We start from the raw sequence: 21046 nt of genomic DNA, 5'->3' as shown, positions 1-21046 counted from the left end.
AAGAATACAACCGACAAAATGATATCGCTAATGACAATGTCCTACAAATCCAGTCCATCAATATAAAATGGGAAAAAAATTAAGCTAGACTAAGATGTACAAAATATTTAACTGAGCAAAAACCTTCCGCATGCATTGTATAAGTACTCACCACCTGGGGTGTTCAACTCAAGCTAAACTACAAGCATAATCCAATCGATCAGCTGCCATACTATGAGAGCTTAATGTGACATCTGTGGGCTAGAGCTATGCGTACAAGGAAATACAGTGCCTTCAGAAAGTATTCACACCCCTTGACGTTTTTCACATTTTGTTGTGTTACAGCCCAAATTCAAAATGGATTTAATTGAGTTTTTTTTGTCACTGATCTACACATAATACCCCATAATGTCAAAGTGGAATTTTTCTTTTTTTTTCTTTTACAAAATAATAAAAAATGAAAAGCTGAATTGTCTTCACTCAATAAGTATTCAACCCCTTTGCCATGACACAACAAATTGAGCTCAGGTGCGTCCAATTTACTTTGATCATCCTCAAGATGTCTCTACAACTTGAATGGAGTCCATCTGCAGCCATTTCACTTGATTGGACATGATTTAGAAAGAAACACACCTTTCTATACAAGGTCCCACAGTTGAGGTGTATATCAGGGCAGAAACTCTACCATTAAGTCCAAGCAACTGTCTGTATAACTCTGAGATAGAATTATGAGGAGGCATACATCTGGAAAGGGAATTAAACAATTTCTTGTGTTGAAAGTTCCCAAGAGCACAGTGAGCTCCATCATTAGGAAATGGAAACAACATGGAACTACCCAGACTCTCCCTAGAGCTGGCTGTCCGACCAAACTGAGGAACTAGGCAAGAAGGACCTTGGTCAGGGAGGTGACCAAGAACCCACTGACCACTCTGACAGAACTACAGAGTTCCTTGGTTGAGATGAGAGAACCTGGGGGAAGAACAACAGCTCTGCGGCACTTCACAAATCTAGACTTTATGGGAGAGTGGTCAGACGGAAGCCAATCCTGAGAAAAAAACACATGATAGCACACCTGGAGTTTGCAAAAAGGCACATGAAAGACTGAGAGCATGAGACAAAAGATTCTGCAGTCTGATGATGAAAATTGAACTCTTTAGCCTGAACGCAAAGCATTAGTCTGGCAGAAACCGAGCACAGCTAATCACCCGTCCAACATCATCCCAAGCATGATGGTGGCAGCATCATGCTATGGGGATGCTTTTCAGTGGCAGGGACTGGGAGAATTGGAAGGATAGAGGGAACAATTAATGGAGACATGTGCTTGAGGAGATCATTGAGGAGAACCTGCTTCAGAAAGGAAAACCTGCAAAAAGACCTTAGACTGTGGTGAAGATTTATGTTCCAACAGGACAATGACCCCAAACATACAGCCAAAGCAACACTGCTTCACAACAAGAATGTGAAAGTCCTTCAATGGCCCAGCCAAAGCCTAGACTTGTATCCCATTGAGAATCTGTGGAAAGACTTGAAGATTGCTGTTCACCAACGCTCCCCATCCAACTTGGCAGAGCTTGAGCAAATCTGCAAAGAAGAATGGGAAAAACTACCCAAATCCAGATGTGCAAATCTGATACAAACATACCCGAGAAGACTCAAAGCTGCAATCACTGCCGAAAGTGCTACTATGAAGTATTGACTGATAGGGTTGATTACTTATGTAAATTAGATATTTCAGCTTTTCATTTTTAATTATTTTGTAAAAATTTAAAAAAATTAAGACCAATGACATTATGGGGTATTATGTGTAGATCAGTGACAAAAAAAATCTCAATATATTCCATTTTAAATTGAGGCTGTTACACACCAAAATGAGAAAAAAGTAAAGGGGTGTGAATACTTTCTGAAGGCACTGCACACCCTCGTCAGTTACCCAAGAGGATAGCTGCATAAGCTGGGCAACAAAAATTACATGAAATGGATTCTTTTAAAGGCTATGGATTCAATGTAAATTGAATCCATAGCCTTTGGATTCAAGTTGGTCGATTTGGTATTCTCATCTGAGCACATAGCCTATTGTGCTGGAATCCCAGACTAAAATCCAGTGCACATCCATCCTCTACTGATTTGCCCAGTGACAACAAATATTCTTGGCCTGCATGTGAAATATGGACATGCTCCTCCATGGGCCTGAGATCAATGTAACGCAATAACTTTTCACAAGTAAATACTATCCAGTAGTTTGGTTATGAAGAAGGGAAACTGTTAACCTGCTATCTATATTCACATTTTGTGTGTTTGTTTGTGTGTTTGTTTGTGTGTTTGTGCATTTGTACCATACATTATTCTTTCAAGGCTGAATTGTAGCACCGAGAAACCCCAAATTTTGGATGTAGGAACTTCAGAACATGGGCAAGGTTTTAAGCTACCAAACATTGGCCTTCACGGCCGTTTTGAGGCAAGCAAAATTTGGCAATTTGAGGCAAGCGAAATATACACTATAAAGTGTATATTTCGATGTGGGGGCAGGCAGTGCTGCCGCCGGCCCACAGACAAAAGGTAACCACCATGAAACCAATAACTCCATAGCTTTTCAATGTCCAACACGTCCTGAAACCACCGCCGGGAAAAACTCACTCCCACTCCACCTCCACCTCCCCCCACCAGCCCCTTCCAGTAATCTAAAGTATCCGTTTGTTTGTTTTCTTGTTACCCTCACCAGTGGTGAGGGTATTGAATGAGGATCCAATTGTCTGTGGATCTATTTGGATGTATTATCGAAATGGGAGTACCGTATGTCTATTAATTACATACTATTGAAGTGTGAGAATGTCTATTAACTACATAGTATTCCTTGGGGAAAATGCCAGGGGCATAGAAAAGGCAACTGTATATGGTATGTGGCATGTGGTAAACTATAGAAAAGAAGGGACATTCCATAGCTTGTATAAAATGCCAAACAATAGAAAATAAGGGACATTCAAAAAATATCGTGTACATGCTGGACTACCCTATTGTTCTTAGGAGGAACCAAGTAATGCTCTAGAAAAGTTCATATGAAGGGGCACCAATTTGATTCATACAGCTGCACAAGAAAGTAAATGTATTGTTGTGGATATGAGAATTGTGTTTTTTTTATGTAAAATATCACCCTCCTTCCTCCCGTTGTGTATAAAGGTCAAAAGGGCGTCCCTTAATTAGGTCATATACAATCACGTTAGCCAATCATAGATTTCCTGCTTGTTGGTAGTTATTTCCTTATTGTGTGTATTAGGTTAAGGCTATGTCGTCCATTAACTGACACTCCATTGCACCGAAGTGAAACAAGGTAGTATCCCCTTTCAATTTCCCCAGAACCTTCATGGGAATCCCCTTTTGGCAGCCGCATTACAAATTCCTCTGCGCGGTTTGCTGCAGTCCGCTGTTTCTTCGGGCTTGGGTTTTCGCCGCAGCTGCTGGGCGGTTTTCACCGCGACTCCATTAGCCACGAGGTGGGCGCGGAGAAGAGGGGGGAGGAGCCGCCAAATCCAGGGCGTTGGCCGCCCCTCATCATCAAGGGCGAAGCCAAAGGAGGCCGTGCGAGCCAACCGGCACTGCAGTAAGCGACCCGGTAGGCGTGCCCAGAGAGCTCGCGGGGAGAGGTCGAGGCGCGCTATAAAAACGCGTGCACATGCGTCAGGACGGTGGTTGGTGGATGAAAGTACAGTTGTTGCTGAAGGAGGAAGGGTGGATGAAGAAAGAGAGTGGCGTTGGAGGAGGACGAGTTGAGTGTGGCGTTAAGTGGCATTAAAGTGGAGCTGAAGAGCCCGGAGTCCAGCACGAAGCACCCATCCGCTCGTGGTGAACAATCAATACGCGCCGCTGCACACCAAGGCTTTCCCGCCAAGAACGCGAGTCGACTCCTGGAGCGGGACCTCGACGCCTGCAGTGGCCCGGGCCTTCCCATTCCTCCTTCCAGCCAATCCACTCTGCAATTCCCCGTGTGAGTCTGTCTTTGTTTGTTCTGTCCCTGGGTTAATTAAGACTGTAATAGATAAGCTAGAATTTTCACTGTGTCCTTCTGGTCCATCCCACTTTCTGTCTTTATTTTATTATCCTTCCTTCTTCCTTGGTTTCTTTTGGTCCTGTAAATAGTAATAAATCATATTCGTATTTCAAACCTTTTTGCCTTCGTCTTCCTCTTCTTCACATCCGTGTCGTCTTTGTCTTTTCCCTCATTGAATATCTGTGGCACGATTTGGCCAACGTTTCAGAATCGGGGTAGTCTTTGTTAACGGTTCGGGCCGTGGCTGCCATCCGCTCGGCAATCCAGTAACATCTTATCCGCGGTCACGAACGGGGCTGTGCACCGGCCTTTCCGGAGGCCGCGGTGCAGCTTCAGGGACCACGTCGGTCAGCAATAATCGAGGGGACTAATCCCCCCTCAAAGGGGAACCATAGGCCGACGTTGGGTTCCGTAACAGTATTTTCAATCCAGTTACAGTCACAGTCACTTGGTTTCAACCGACTTTATTCATTTTTTAAACAAATTAATCACACACACTTGCACATTATCTTACGTGTTTTCGTTTTCAAGGTGCACAAAATAAATGTAGGTACTGACGGGTTTTAACCTATATATGTAGGGCGCCCCTTCTCTATTAAAATGAGTAACATCTTTCTCTATTCAAACTTCACTTTGGTAAATTCCTTTGTCCAAGAAAGATTTTCCACTTTGCTCCTCAGGCTTTGAGTGTTGAATCCTGGTGTTGGCTTAGCGGTTAGGGTGCCGGCTTGGGATCCTAGGATCCTGGGTTCGAATCCCGGTCGATCGCTGAATTAACGCCAAGGGGGTTGATTCAGCCTGTCATCCTTCCGAAGTCGGCAAATTGAGTACCAGCTTGCTGGGATGAATGATCACGGTGTGTACCCCGATTTAGAATAGGTACACCGTATCCCTGCGCATCGTAAGAGCGTGACCAAGGGTTGGCGCCAGGAAGGGCATCCGGCCATAAAAACATTGCCTCAAACAGGGAACCATGATTGTCATGGGGCCCCGCTCCAGAGATTGCAAGGCTAACCCCCGCTCCAGAGGGGAAAATGGCCTTAAAACGATCATTCATATTCATTCATTCATTCATTCTCCTCAGGCTTTGGGTGTCTCGTGTTAGCCAAGGCTACGAGTGTTATCTCCAAACAATTATCGCTGTACAGAACTGTAACCTCCCAGACAGTGACATAAGCGTCTGTCACACCAATTTACAAATGAAACAAAAATTTGCACAAATTCTGGCACCTGTATTTGGGAAAGATCACACCATTGTACGTGGATGTTATGATCTTAACTAATTGTCTCCAATCCTTGTGACTAAACCGACACCACTCACTGACTTTGCTAGAGGGGAGGGTGACTGTGACACCCTGCCAGGACTAAAAACAACACCTGATAAAGGGCAGATGAGCTCCCGAAGGGAGACAACGGCCATCCAGTAAGGAGATGCTATCTCATAAAAAAAACAGCCATCCAGATTGGACCAGTTTGAGTCATTCCAAATACTTTTAAAATGGTATGTGCTGCTTCCTTGCTTGACATTCAGCATTTGAAAGGATAGAGCATGGAAATTCCCCATTGGTTGGAATCCATTGGCAGAAAGAAATTCCTCTTTGATGAAATGGCCTGCTGAGTGCGGTGAGAAAAGTGGCGCCATTGTTATGACATCGCTGGTACTCAGAGTATCCTGGGAAGTGACGGCACTTCCTCCAAGCTCAGTGGCTGTGGAAAGCGTTTGTCGTGGTGTGTGTGTGTGTGTGTGTGTGTGTGTGTGTGTGTGTGTGTGTGTGTGTGTGTGTGTGTGTGAGAGAGTGTGTGTGTGTGTGTGTGTGTGTGTGTGTGTGTGTGTGTGTGTGTGTGTGTGTGTGTGTGAGTGAGTGTGTGTGTGTATGTGTGTGTGTGTGTGTGTGTGTGCGCGTGCGTGCGTGCTCCATTACAAGCATTATATCGTTTTTTTTTAAATGGAAACACAGGCCTTCCACATCGTGCACATGCAGAGAAATGAAAGGATATGAAGGGTTACTCTGACAGCTTGATGTGAAACACCATGTGGTGGGTGCTGAGGCTTTGCAATGACACGAAAGCTAACGAGTTCATTTTTCAGAATATAAATCATTTGGTTGAATTGAAGTTAATGCAGGTGATTCATGGCAAAAATTTAGCACAACTGAGATGGCATGTTCCAAACTCGGGTAATCAACCATTTCCTTATTTATGTGTATGTCTTATGTATGTCTTATGTGTATGTCTACATAGTATGTATGGTGCTTGTATGGGTGATGCAAAAGATTGGCAAGTTTATAATACATGTGCCCTCACAAGGAACTTCACTGCAGGAGGAGGCCATCAAGCATGTGCAATCGTTGGCAAATTCAGGTTGTTTGTCCGTATTCTATAACTTTTTAAATGCCGAGTGTCAAGCAAGGAGCAGCACGTAGCAGTTGTAAAGTCTGCTTTGACTCGGCCATGGTTCAAACCAACAAGCTCCCAGACTCAGAGCACACCTTTTAACCATAATGCCACTGAGTCTGGTTTATGGTTCCATCGGAACATCAGTTAATGTGTTTTCTTACAAAGAACATTTGAAACTACCATTGGGCCTCTGGAATCCTTCAGTCCACTGTGTGTACTAAACACGTGTCAGGTGAGTGAAATTATGCAATAAAAAGCATTTTATATTGCTATTCCCTGGCTCCATAACGTTGCCATATTAAAATATAAAGGAGTCAGAGCACCTGTGTTGTCACCAACAAGTAAGAATGAAGATTAACCATGAGGTCAAAAGGTGAGAATGGCAGAGTACCGGCGTGTGCGATACACTGCTCCTTTGGTTGTCGTATTAGATTATTGATGTGAAGGGCAGCAACGTCACGTAGTTATCCCTTATCAAATTGGACGGAACCTATGTGCAAATAACCTTTATTAAAAGGACAACTAATAAGAGCAGGCATATTTAAAGTGCAGGGTATTAGTTCTATTCGTTAATTTTTTTTCTTTTATATACAGGGTCTTTTATTTACAGAAAATGGGGGGGGGGGGAGGTGGTGAGAACACACCAACAGCAGGGTAGAGGGAGAAAAAAAAGAAGGAGGCCTGCAGCAAGAAAGGACAAGAAAGTATGAGAATAAGTGGGGGGAGGGTTGAGGGGGCACGTATGGATACAGGCACAAACTCTCAATCACAGAAGGGGGAAGGAAAACTGGGGCGGTAGAAACGGAACACAAAAACAAAAATCGAGGACGAGGGTGAGCGAGTGGGGGAAAACCCCGATAAACTGGAAACACGGAAAGAAGTGGGCTTGGGGAGGGTTAAGAAGGGTAGAAAAACATCATGGGTATGAATGGGGGGGATGACCTGAGATGGTGGTACACAACTGTCTTGAAGCACTGGAGGGAAGAATGAGATTGAAGAGCATGTGGAACTTTATTCCACAGGTGAGATAAAAGAAAGAGCAAATGAGCGGGAGGTGAGCAGAGAGCCTGGAATTTGGGAGTTTCACAAGAAGTCGGTTACTAGCCGAGCCTGTGCGCACTGTAGAAACCTGGGGGAGACAGAGCATGGAAGGGGCAGAAGACGCAAGGCCACAAAGGAGACTAAAAGACAGAGAGACTACCTACCTGTCTGCGAGGCAATTGTTACAACATATTTATCATGAATAAAGGACAAAAGTGTTTAAAACTGCCAATGATCCAACGTTAGCCACTGACATTGGTAACAGGTTTAAATGTCTAACTGTGAAAATAAAGACTTTTATTATGTTATCAGAAACAGTATCTGATAATACAAATACTCAAATACTCATTAAAAAAAACTGGACAAACAGTTTTTTATTAGATTGTTATTCAAATTGGCTCTCCAGCAAACGAAAAATAATCCAATTTATTTACAACAGAAAAAAATGTCTGGAATGCTTCCTTCATATGACACCTCGAATGAAAATGGTGGAGGGAAAACTGAAAAGTTCAGGGACTGTCATGCAGTTTGTTACCCCGCGCATAAAACACAAAGGGGGGTTTAAGCAATTGGTTCGCTCTGTTTGTCTGTCTGTCTGTAGTCTATGATCGAGGAACTATTTGATTTCAATTGAATCTTACCTTTCCAACTGTAAAATACGAATCAGAACATGAATCGGAGCACAAATTAGCAGTACTTTGGCTCTGAACTTGGCAAATTGTATGGAATGTCGTCCCGAGCACGCATGCACAGAGGAGTAAGGTAATTCTTTTAGTCTGTCATCCTGTCTGGCAATCAAACTAAACTGAAAATCATTCCAGACAGGGAACTTACAATTTTTATGGATGTCATGAAGGACACACACAAATAACAGGCACAAATAACTAATTTAATGTGTTTAAAAAGGTGGTGTAAAAAACTTAACAAAGGCGGTGTAAAAGATTAACAGCGGTAAACTTTAAGAAAAAGATTTTAAATTTTTTCCTCCAGCATTTAAAACCTTTATTTTATTTCAATTTAATTACATACTGTACTTGAACACTAAAACACAAATCACCTTGTTGGCACCTCCAAAAACTTAGTTTAGCAGTACTTGGACAAAATATTACACCATTTTACGCCATCTTGAACAATCAAATTTTCTGCTTACGCTCTCAGCATTGTGGAATAGCAAGATTCAGACAAAATTGTGGCTTGTAGGAAATATTGATTGTGCTTGGAAATACAAAGGAAGTTGAAAAGACCTTTCTCATGTCCTTTTTTTCAAGACTGTGTGGGGTAAGGTGTTACATGAACTCTAGTTTGCTTTGTTTTAATTAATTTTTGTTAACAGGTGCTGAATGAAGAAGAGTGCTTCGGCAACCTCATCTGTGAAGGTGTTATGAGATAGGTTTCCTTGAAGTCTCCTCAAAGCTTTTAAAATTGGTTTGCTTACATTGAGAAGATTTTCATCCAGGACAATGTGCTGCTTGTTTATTATATGGAGGAAATCCGCTTGCCAGACGAGGAGAAGACCCTAAATTCCATTGCAGGAAAGTTATAATGAGCACAGCTGGGTGCCAGACAGTCAATCAGGAAACCTCTAGAAAGACTACCCTGGCCTGTCATTTGAGATTCACGACGCCCATTCTTTATAAGTGAGAAATAATTATGTTATTAAGCTGGTTATGAGGGTGGTTCAAGGTTGATGTGGACTTTTTGTTGGAGATTATTTTTTTTAAATTAAAGCTGAAATTTTGTGCAATGATATTGTCTACCCGCAGCAAGTTATACATGAAGTGACATCAACACTATATATAGCATTTTATTAGTTTTTTTAAATTTACAACCCACCTTTTATTCAAAAGAAGAAGAGACAGAAACTTGAACTATATCATATTATCCAATAAATATGTCCTTCAAATGGGATTGTGCCATAATGAATAACATTGGAAATAAATATATTGTTTGTATAATACTCTAACAAACCCTGGTGTTGGGCTAGCGGCTAGGGTGCCGGCTTAGGATCCTTGGATCCTGGGTTCGAATCCCGGTCAATCGCTGAATTAACGCCAGGGGGGTTGACTCAGCCTGTCATCCTTCCGAGGTCGGCTAATTGAGTACCAGTTCACTGGTAATTCCCTGTTTGTCGTTAAAGGCGGCAAAAAGGGTTGGCGTCAGGAAGGGCATCCGGCCGTAAAACATTGCTTCAAAAAGGGGACCAAAAAACAACAACAACCATGGTTCCCGAAAAAGGCCAACCCCCGCTTTGCGGGGGAAAATGACCTCTAAAGGTGGTTTTTTTTATTTTTTTTTATAATACTCTAACAGCAACCATGCTTATAAAGGGCAGAGGTTTGGTGCCATTGGACATCACCTCTCATAAAGGGAAGAGGTGGATGAGGAAGAGGAGGAGAGGAGAAGAAAGAAGCAACCTGAGCCTTGTGTTTCTATGCTATTCACCTTCAGTTCTACTATTATTAAACACACTACTATTATCACATTTTGTAAACCCTGAAAAAATACAACTGTTTTCATCAAAGCATTTATTGAAAAAATCAAACAGTTACAAGTTTCATTAAATGGGATAACGTAGCAAACAACTTCATCGACAAACTTGTTAGGAACTCATTTGACTGCAGTTTTACCTCAACTATGTATTGTTCATACCACGACTGTTCATGGCAAATTAACTGTTATAAGCTTTCCTGTTTAAACACACCTAAAATACTGAGTTTGAAAAGATTCAGAGTATTTCCTCATTCTTCTAATTGCACACAACACAGGACATCATGGCACATTATTGAAGCTCAAATCTCTGACAGTAAGCACTTTAAACAAGCGTTATGCCTAGGTCCCCCGTCGGTGAAATGATGTGAGTTGACAAAGTGGAAGACGCAAGGCCTGTTCTTAGATTTTGACATGGCGACCCAATTTTCAATAGCGTTCTCCCGTATGCATAGATACACCCACACACCAGATTAGAAGTTAGTAGTTCGTTTATTTTTCAAGATATTTCGCTCACAAGGTTCAGACATATATATGGTGGCGGCCATCTTGGATTTTGACGTGGCGACCCAATTTTCAATAGCGTTCTTCCTTATGCCTAGTTGCACCTAGAGTCCCTTTATAGAGAGAGTAGCGACAACTAACGATTTGACGCCATTTTGAGTCCATTCAGTGCGGAGCCGCCGTATGGCGCTAGTGCATTGAACCGTGTATTCCATTATGTTCTCTATGTATGAGAGATGGGAATGGTCTTTTCCATGTTGATAATGAACAAATTATGTGAAGATGACAAAATAGAAGATTTATGACAACTAAGAGCCATATGATAAAGAAGAAAATCACAGAGCTGGTTGTGATTTAACAGTCACAGACATTTAGAACCATGACAAAGAAGGAATGAACTAGACAGGTACGCTGTCTGCAAATGTTGTCTGCTGCTTATTTCAGCCTCATTTTAATTTCAGGGAGGCGAGAGCGAGACTCGAACTCTCACCTCCCTGCTTATACATGTACATGTACAATACAATGTTAAGAGTTATCTTTGTATTTCTGCAGTTGTTTGACCTTGTTTATCGTGTGTGGGTATATATTTGTGTTTGTTTAATTTTCATATTTAAATTATTAATCTAAACTTTGCTGCATGTTGCCGATCATATATTAATCCCACCAAAAATAGATTAGCCCCCCTACCCCCTGGCCCCCTCTTTCCCTCTCTCTCTATATATCTCTCTCCACACACACACACACACACACACACACACACACACACACACACACACACACACACACACACACACACACACACACACACACACAATCTCGAATACATATACAAATTACATATTTACAATCACACATACACGCATGTGCTAATGCACACACATACAAATTATAAATTGAAAGTCACACACACAAACACAAGTTAATGTCCTCACACATTCAAATCAACAGAGACAAATACATACATTCAATGCATGCCCCCCCCCCCCCCCCTTTCTCAGTTGTGGCATACAACTGTATCACTGGCATGAATTGGTTTCTAGCAAATTCTTTCTGAAGCATCATTGAAAATTTTGAATGACAATAATCCTATCTTCCATGTGAAAGTACAAAAAATAAAACTTATTTTATTATTTGTTTTACGAAGGTCTCAGAGACCATTGTGAAAGGCTTTGAACTCATTTGCGATTAATACTCAAACCGTGAACCTGTAACCTTCCACTTTTATAGCAAATTACATAATTTTGTTAAAAACAAAGCATGTCATTCACTTGTTGGAGTACTAACTACCACAGGCAGGAAAGTGCCTTTAGCAGAGGGCATTGGTACATGTATATAAACAACAATTTGTAAGTTTTGATTCATGTACCTCAAAACAGAGTTACAGAAACAGAAACAGAAACAAAACAAACCATTACCACCATCACACTGACCTGGCAGAGAACTGACGAAGACGTTACTTTCCATCCAACACGACTGACTCTGTTCTCCCAGATTTTCCGTCTTTTAGCATCTGATGGAAATCTATACATCTTGAATCCCTTCTCCGTTCTATTTGTGCACCCACAGGCACTACAACCTGTCATTTTGTCGTAAAATCGATGTAAAACACGAATGAGAACGCTGCATACAGCAGGAACGTTAAAACGCTGACCGATATGCGTCCGATCATGATCCTGTCCGCGATGGACTCAAAATGGCTCCACGCAATCACGTGACTAGATTTTTCCAGACCCTCTATGTCGCAACTCTGTATATAAAGGGACTCTAGTTGCACCCACACACCAAATTAGAAGTTGGTACTTCGCTTATTTTTTCAAGATATTCCGCTCACAAGGTTCAGACATACATGGTGGCGGCCATCTTGGATTTTGACGTGGGTTGCACCCACACACCAAATTAGAATTCGGTCCTTCGCTTACGCACGCAGGCACGCACGTACGTACGCACGCACGTACGTACGCACGTCTGCACGCACGGACAGACGCACACACAGACGGAGGGGAAAACCATAGTCCCCCTTTCGCTCCGCAGTGCGACGGGGGAAAAAAACAGATTTTAAAAAAAGAGTTGTTTGGAAAAAAAAATAACTCAAAATCTGTCAATTCAACACGCACATGCATACGCATACACATACGCATACAAGTGATATGGCATTCAAAGGGAAAATAAAAAGATAGCCAAATAGTCACAAGACAGTCAGCCACCATACAGTACAGACTTGCCATCTTGTAATTTAGTCTTGGGCCATTCAAAGAACATCTGGGAGGCCGTTTGTACACCGCCCCTCCCTATTTCATCTCCAGACGCTGCACGACGTCACCGCCTGGCGATGACGCATGCCAATAGGGCGTACTCAGTTTTCCCTCCATTTGCTTTTTTATTGTTGTACTCCTCCCCTCCCTATTCCATCTCCAGACGCTGCACGATGTCATCACCGGGTGCAGAAGGACTTCGGAGCCCAGTGCTGTGCGCCTAAAGGGCATACTCAGTTTTCACTCCGTTTGTTTTACTCTGCCCCCTTCCTATTCCATCCCCAGGCGCTGCACGACGTCATCGCCAGGCGCCGAAAGAGCATACTCAGTTTTCACTCCGTTTGTTTTACTCTGCCCCCTTCCTATTCCATCTCCAGGCGCTGCACGACGTCATCGCCAGGCGCCGAAAGAGCATACTCAGTTTTCACTCCGTTTGTTTTACTCTGCCCCCTTCCTATTCCATCCCCAGGCGCTGCACGACGTCATCGCCAGGCGCCGAAAGAGCATACTCAGTTTTCACTCCGTTTGTTTTACTCTGCCCCCTTCCTATTCAATCTCCAGGCACTGCACGACGTCATCGCCAGGCGCCGAAAGAGCGTACTCAGTTTTCACTCCGCTAGTTTTCTTGTTTGCTAGTTTGTTTTTACCGGGCAATTTCTCAGCCATTCTTTGAGCTAGGAAGATGAGATATGGGCACAATAGCGAACAAGTACTTTGGCAAAAATGGTATTCTTTATTTTATGATTAACCCTTTAATTGATTGATTACTTAATTATTATCGATTTATTAATTCTTTATTTACTTTCTTTCTCATCTGGGCAATATCTCAGGTACCTTTTGAGCTAGGAAACTGATATTTAGACACTTCAGTGACCAAGTGATTTGGCTATAAAGGGTATTTTTGATTTAATGGTTTCATCAATTAATCAATTAATTAGATAAATTTTCGATTAATCAATTAATTAATTTTCAAAAAGATTACAGATTCAGATGAAATGGTGGTGGTTTAGGTATGCTCTGAGCCAATTGATTAATAAATTAATTAGTTCACGATTATCCTTCTTTATTTTAATTAGCAATTAATCAATGAATTATTGTACACCTCTCCCTCCAAATTCCGTCTCCATGTGCTGCACTGCGGCATTGCCGGGCAACAAAAGCACCCTGGCAATGTTGCTTGCTGGAGGATATATTATTACCCTCGCAGGAGGAGAGGGTATTGCATTTGGGTCCGTTTGTCTGTTTGTTTGTTACTTGCAAAATCAAAGATTTTTCAAGTGTATTGGTCGGTTGCGTTTGTTATTGTCTTCTTGTTTGTTTGTCTGTTTGTTTGTCACCGGCCCACAGGTCACAATTCTAAACTGATCGTAATGAAACTTCACCAAGTGGTAAGGGTCGTCACAAATGAGACGCCTATTTATTTTGATTTCAAAGGTCAAAGGTCATCTGGAGGTCAAATTTCAAAAATCGCCATTTTTAATCCGATTGACTTGAAAATTGGACAGTACTTGTATATTGAATCACTAAATTGGGAAACTAACTATTTTTGAGGTGAAAAGGTCAAAGGTCTACTCAAGGTCAAATTTCCAAAATCATCCATTTTCATCTGAAAAACTGTAAATTTTCATCCCTTTGACGTACTTGGTGATTGAACAACATTTGCACATCGAGTCAATAAATTGGGAAACTAACTATTTTTGAGGTCACAAGGGCAAAGGTCAACTCAAGGTCAAATTTCCAGTCATCAATTTTCATCTGAAAAACCATCAATTTTCAACTGATTGACTTGAAAATAGAACAGCATTTGCATATTGCCTCAATGAATTGGGGAACATACTATTTTTGATGACAATAGGTCAAAGGTCAACTCAAGGTCAAACTTCCAAAATCATAAATTTTCAGCTGACAAACCGTCAATGTTTATCTGATTGAATTGAAAATTGAACAGCATTTGCACATTGAGTCACTAAATAGGGAAACCAACTATTTTTGAAGTCAATAGGTCAAAGGTCAACTCCAGGTCAATCTTCCAAAATCATCAATTTTCACCTGAAAAATCATCAATTTTCATCCGATTGACTTGAAAATTTAACAGCATTTGCATATTGCCTCAATGAATTTGGGGACATACTATTTTTGACGACAATAGGTCAAAGGTCAACTCCAGGTCAATCTTCCAAAATCATAAATTTTCACCTGAAAAATCATCAATTTTCATCCGATTGACTTGAAAATTTAACAGCATTTGCATATTGCCTCAATGAATTGGGAAATGTACTATTTTTAGGTCAATAGGTCAAAGGTCAACTCCAGATCAATCTTCCAAACTCATCAATTTTCATCTGAAAAATCATAAATTTTCATCCAATTGACATGAAAATTTAACAGCAATTGCATAGACCATCACTGAATTGGGAAACCAACTATTTTTGAGGTCAAAATGTCAAAGGTCAACCCAAGGTGAAACTTCTAAAATCATAAATTTTCATTTGAAAAATCGTCACTTTTCATCCTATTAACCCAAGCTTTAATCGGAATCGTCAATTTTAATCTGGATGAAATGGACAATTTGATGGATCAATGGCATCCTTTTGGGGGGGCGGGAGAGGGGTGGATTTTGCAAGTATCGTGCAATGCATGACGTCTTCTTGTTTGTTTGTTTGTCCGCACAGAATAAATATGATTTTCTCGGCAACCGTTGGTCCGATTGAAAGGAAATTTCCACCATAGGTGCAGTCCACCTGTATAATTTTTTATGACAATAAATGACGTCATAGGTCATGTTATGGGCGCCATCTTGGAAAAACCGAAACACTTTGCACCTCTATATCTTCGAAAGCACCGCATTGAAAAAAATGGAGACATGGCTCATTGTAAAGAACTCTCCATGTGGAATAAAATATGTTAATGATGTCATGGGTGCCTCCATTATGACATCGTAATTTGACAAGTACAAAACTTCATCCGATAAAGATGAAATTTATTGAGCGTCATCTAGGGATAAATTGTTGGAGAAAAAAAAGAATTATGACGTCATAGGTCACGTGGTTCGGCCGCCATCTAGAAAAAAACGAAAAGCTTTGCACCTCTATATCGCTGAAAGTGCTCCATAGAAAAAATTGAGACATGGCTCATTGTAAAGAACTCTCCATGGGGAATAAAATATGTTAATGATGTCATGGGTGCCTCCATTATGACGTCATAATTCGACAAGTACAAAACTTCATCCGATCAAGATGAAATTTCTTGAGCATCTAGAGATAAATTGCTGGAGGAAAAATAAATAATTATGACATCATTGGTCACGTGGTTCGGCCGCCATATTTGTTTTTAACACAAAGCCTTAAAAACCACTGAAACCACATCCTGGCATGGGTCTGCAATCTCTGATTGTTATTGTTTATTTATTTGGAATGGGAGTGGTGTACTTTGAATGTACACTACCGGTCAAAAGTTTTAGAACACCTGTTTTTTCAGTTTTTATTGAAATGTACGCAGTTTAATGTCTCAATATACTCTGAAATTAAGCATAGAACAAATAAACAATTGGAGATAAAAAAATAAATCATAGAATCATTTTGTTTAACAAAATTTAATTCAAATTTTTTTACTCGGCAAAGTAGTCACCTTTTGCAAGTATAACCACCGAACACACTCGTGGCATTCTTTCAACAATGGAAATCAAATATAGTTCGGGAAGTTCTTCCCAACACTGTTGCAGAAGTTCCCACAAATGTGTTGCACTTGTCGGTTGCTTTGCTTTCATCCTTCTGTCCAGTTCATCCCAAACCAGCTCGATGGGGTTTAAGTCTGGAGATTGTGCTGGCCATTCCATGATTTGAAGCCGACAGTCTTGTTTTTTTTCCTCGAAGGTAGTTTTGCCATAGCCTGGAGGTGTGTTTAGGGTCATTATCTAGCTGTAGGATAAACCCCTGACCAACTAGGCGTATACCAGAGGGTATTGCATGGCGCTGCAAAATGCTGTGGCAGCCCTTTTGGTTCAGGGTGCCAGTCACTCTTTGCAAGTCGCCGACTCTGGATCCAGCAAAAGAGCCCCAGACCATCACGCTTCCTCCTCCATGTTTGACAGTTGGTGTCACACACTGAGGAACCATCCTTTCGCCTACTTTACGGCGTACAAAACCCTGCGTGATGAACCAAAGATTTCAAATTTTGATTCATCGGTCCATAAGACCTTCTTCTAGTCTTCAGTCGTCCACTGGCGGTGCTTCATGGCCCAGGCAAGCCTCTTTTTCTTATTTTGCCATCTTAGCAATGGCTTTCTTACTGCCACTCGACCTGTCAAACCTGCAGCTCGAAGTCTTCTCTTCACAGTTGAAACTGAGACTTGCTTACTTCGACCAGTGTTAAGCTGTGCTTGAAGCTGTTGTCCTGTGAGCCACCTATCATGCAAGCTGTTGACTCTCAGAAACTTGTCTTCTGATTCTGTTGCATCTTTGGGTCTGCCAGACCTCTTCCTGTCAGAGTTTCCGCCAGTTTCCAATATACTACTTCCTGCAGTGCAATATTGTCCAAATAATGCTTCAGAGGGTGTAGTAACAGTCTGTTCCAATACTGCTTTTATACAGACAGGGTGTTTTTAATCAAGTAATCAGCAGAGGTTGGGACACCTGTACGAATTGTTTGCATCACCTTTCAAGGCTTAATTTACTTACATTGCTGCAGAACAACTGTAAGTTGTTAACCCATTACTTGTTCCCTGAAGAAGGCCTTTTTTTTTTACAATATAACTGTGCAATTTACATTATTTACCCGTTTTTGCTAACCTAAACTTTTTTTTTTAATCCTCGAGCAGTTTCCTGCTTATCTTTGTACCATTCCAGGTTATTCACTGGAAATTAAACTGCATAAATTTCAATAAAAACTGGAAAAATTGAGGCGTTCTAAAACTTTTGACCGGTAGTGTTGCTCTACTTGTTTTTTTTGTTTTTTTCGAATGATAAGACATGACATAAAGATGGTCAAAATGGCAAACAAAAAAGTTTAATTTTTTTTATCTACAAGCTGTCGAGAACTGAAGAATGGAGTTCTCCAAGACTATATTTCAAAAACAAAAAACCTACCTGTTTGAATGTACCAGCACCAATTGTTGAAAAGGTGCTACCCCTGATACTGCATTTCCGTGCAACTTAAGACATCCTGGCTTGGCCTGCCAAAGCGAACTCACCCGCATTTTAACCTGGTCCTTTCCCAAAACATGGGGATTTACAATGGAATACAACAACAACAACATGCATTTTAAAGGCCATTTTCCCTGCTAGAGCGGGGGTTAGCCTTGCGGTCCCCATGACAATCTTCTCCATTTTGCCCTATTTTCTGCATCTCTCCTTGTTAACCCCCTTGCCCGCATTTCTTCTTCCACCATCTTTAGCCAAGTCTTTCTCGGTCTTCCCCGTCTTCAACTTCCTTCTACATTCATTTCCATCACTCTTCTCAACCAGTCACTTTCATCCTTCCTCAACACATGACCAAACCATCTCAACCTGTTCCTCTTCACAGCATCAATCACAGGCTCTATTCCCATCATCTTTCGCAATTCATCATTTGTCTTCCTCTCTCTCAACGATACTCCGCACATCCGTCGAACCATTCGCATTTCCACCCTTTCCAACCTTCGTTGCTGCTTTACGTTCATTACCCATGTCTCGCTCCCATAAATCATAACACTTCTCACACATGCAGCATACACCTTTCCCTTCAGCTTCAACGACACTCCCCTCATCATCAGCACGCCACTCAATTCCCGAAACTTCTTCCATGCACATCTCACTCGAGCAACCGTTGCCGAGTCTGATCCACCTTCTCCATTCAGCATGTCTCCGAGGTAGCAAAATGTTTTCACACCTTCCAGCTTCACGCCGTCTCCAAGATCCAACTCAACATTTCCTCCATCTGCAGCTCCCTCTGTGCACACCTTACATTTGAATGTAGCTGCCACACTGGTTAATGACCCTCTCAGACCACTACATTTTTGATGAACCCACTCAGCGCACATTGTACACTGAATGGAGTTCACTCCGACACCCTTCCTACACACAGCACAGGGCCACTTCCCAGTTCTTTCCACCTCACCACATGCTTTACCACTTGCCATCACCTTCGTCTTTCCGATATTCACCTTCAGACCTTTTGTCTCCATACATTCCTTCCACGTGTTCAGCTTTTCCTTCAGTCCATCCATGCTTTCCGCAATCAACACCAGATCATCTGCATACAACAACTCCCACGGTAAACCCTCCTTTACGTTCTGAGCCAGCACCTCCATCACAGCTACAAAAGGCCACCCTGATGCACTCCCACCTTCACCTCAAACTCACCACTGTTCCCGTCCTTCGTCCTTACAGCTGTGCGCGCTCTTTTGTACATTGCCATCACTACTCTGATCAACCATTCCTCCACTCCTAACTTCCTCAATGCCCATGTCAATACTTTGCGTGGAACCCGATAGAATGCTTTCTCCAGATCAACAAACCCAAGAAACAACTTCTTCCTCTTCTCCATGTACTTCTCCTTCAACTGCCTCACAATGAAAAGTGCATCTGTCGTTCCTCTTCCTGGAATGAATCCAAACTGCATTTCATCGATCTTCACTTTCTTCCTTATCCTCCTCTCCAACACCCTTTCCAATACCTTCATTCCATGCTCCAATAACTTTATCGCTCGGTACGAGCCACACTCCAGAGGGTCACCTTTCCCCTTGTATAGAGGGACGAGGGTACTCAGTTCCCAATCCACTGGGATGCGGCCTTCTTTCACCACCAGATTACAGATCTCTGTCATTCTCTTCACACCCCAACTTCCTGCTGCCTTCAACATATCTCCCACAACTCCCGTCGGCCCTCCCGCTTTTCTACCCTTCATTGCTTTTATCGCTTCCTCAACTTCCTTCTCAGTTATCTTCTCTGCCGGTCCTAAAACTGGGTTACTCTCTATGTTGCAATCCCATTCATTCTCTGTATTCAACAGCATTTCCATATATCTTTTCCATCTTCCTTTAATTCCATCTGGGTCGACAACGATTTGTCCCACTTCATCCTTCAAACAACTCACCCCCATCACATCACCCCTCTCTTTCGCTATCTGCTTTGCAATCCTGAATACTGCTTTCTGACCCTCTTCCGAATCCAAGCGTTCTCCGAACATTTTCCTACATGCCTCCTGCACCTTTGATACCTCTTTCTTTGCAGCCTTCCTGGCTGCCTTATAACTTTCATGCTCTGCTGTTTCTGCTCCCGTACCCTTCGCCTTCTGCCACTCCTTGAACCTCTTCCTCTTCTCGTCAATCCTCTTTCCAACTTCATCATCCCACCACCATGTTTCCGAGTGCCTTGGTGGTCCTTTTGTCCATCTACATACCTCACCAATGGCTCCCAACAGACTAGCTTTCATTGACATCCAACCACTTTCAAGCTCAACCACATCATCCTCGACCCTACTCAGCCTCTCTTTTAATGCCTCCCTTACTGTCACCTCTTTCAACCTCCACACCTTCATTCTCGGTTGGTACTTCACCCGCCGAGCTCTCCTCGCACCTTTCACCCTTACGTCGCAGACAACCAAGTGGTGCTGTGAAACAGCCTCCTCCCCCGGGATCACCTTTGTGTCCCGGAGGTGCCCCCTATCTCGCCTACGCACCATCAGGTAGTCAACGGTTGTCGTCGACTCACCTGACGTGTATGTAACAAGCTTATTATCCTCTTTCTGGAATTGAGTATTACAAATCAACAAATCAGCTCCATCAGCAAACTCCAAAATCCTTTCACCTTCTCCATTTCTCACACCATATCCGTAACCCCCATGAACTCCATCAAAACCATCCATACTCCTTCCCACATGTCCATTTAGGTCTCCTCCTACCACAACAACTTCCTCATCTTTCACGTTTTCCATCAGCTACTCTATCGCACACCAGAACTTGTCCTTCTCTTCATCGCTTCGACCAACCTGCAGAGCATATCCCAAGATGACGTTCACCAAGAGCTTTCCAATCGTCATTTTCACAATCATCAACCTATCACACACTCTAGTCACACTCACCACACTGTCTACAAACTCCTCAGAAAACAGGACACCAACACCACTCACGCCCTCCAGGCACCTTTGCCACACAAACTTGTATTTCTGTCCCTGCCTACCCTTCACCATTCTCACACCACTTCCCTTCCATCTCGTCTCTTGCACACAACATATGTCCACTCTTCTTCTGACCAATACTTCCACCACTTCTCCTGATCTCCCTGTCATTGTCCCTACATTCCATGTCCCAAACCTCAGAAACCGATCTCCACTTCGGGCTGTACCCTGCCCACATGTAGTTGTAATT

General features: G+C 42.3%; 1 protein-coding gene across 4 annotated transcripts in view; it reads right to left on the bottom strand.

The window, feature by feature from the left end:
* Window positions 1-21046, bottom strand: part of LOC137432724 (pre-B-cell leukemia transcription factor 1) — a 209598-nt gene that overhangs the window by 29217 nt on the left and 159335 nt on the right. The window lies entirely within an intron of this gene.

Source organism: Myxine glutinosa, chromosome 8 (genome assembly GCF_964187855.1).
Source record: "Myxine glutinosa chromosome 8, kmMyxGlut1.1, whole genome shotgun sequence".
Lineage (NCBI taxonomy): Eukaryota > Metazoa > Chordata > Myxini > Myxiniformes > Myxinidae > Myxine > Myxine glutinosa.
The sequence above is the reverse complement of the archived record's forward strand: the minus strand, read 5'-3'. Positions and strand labels throughout refer to the sequence as shown.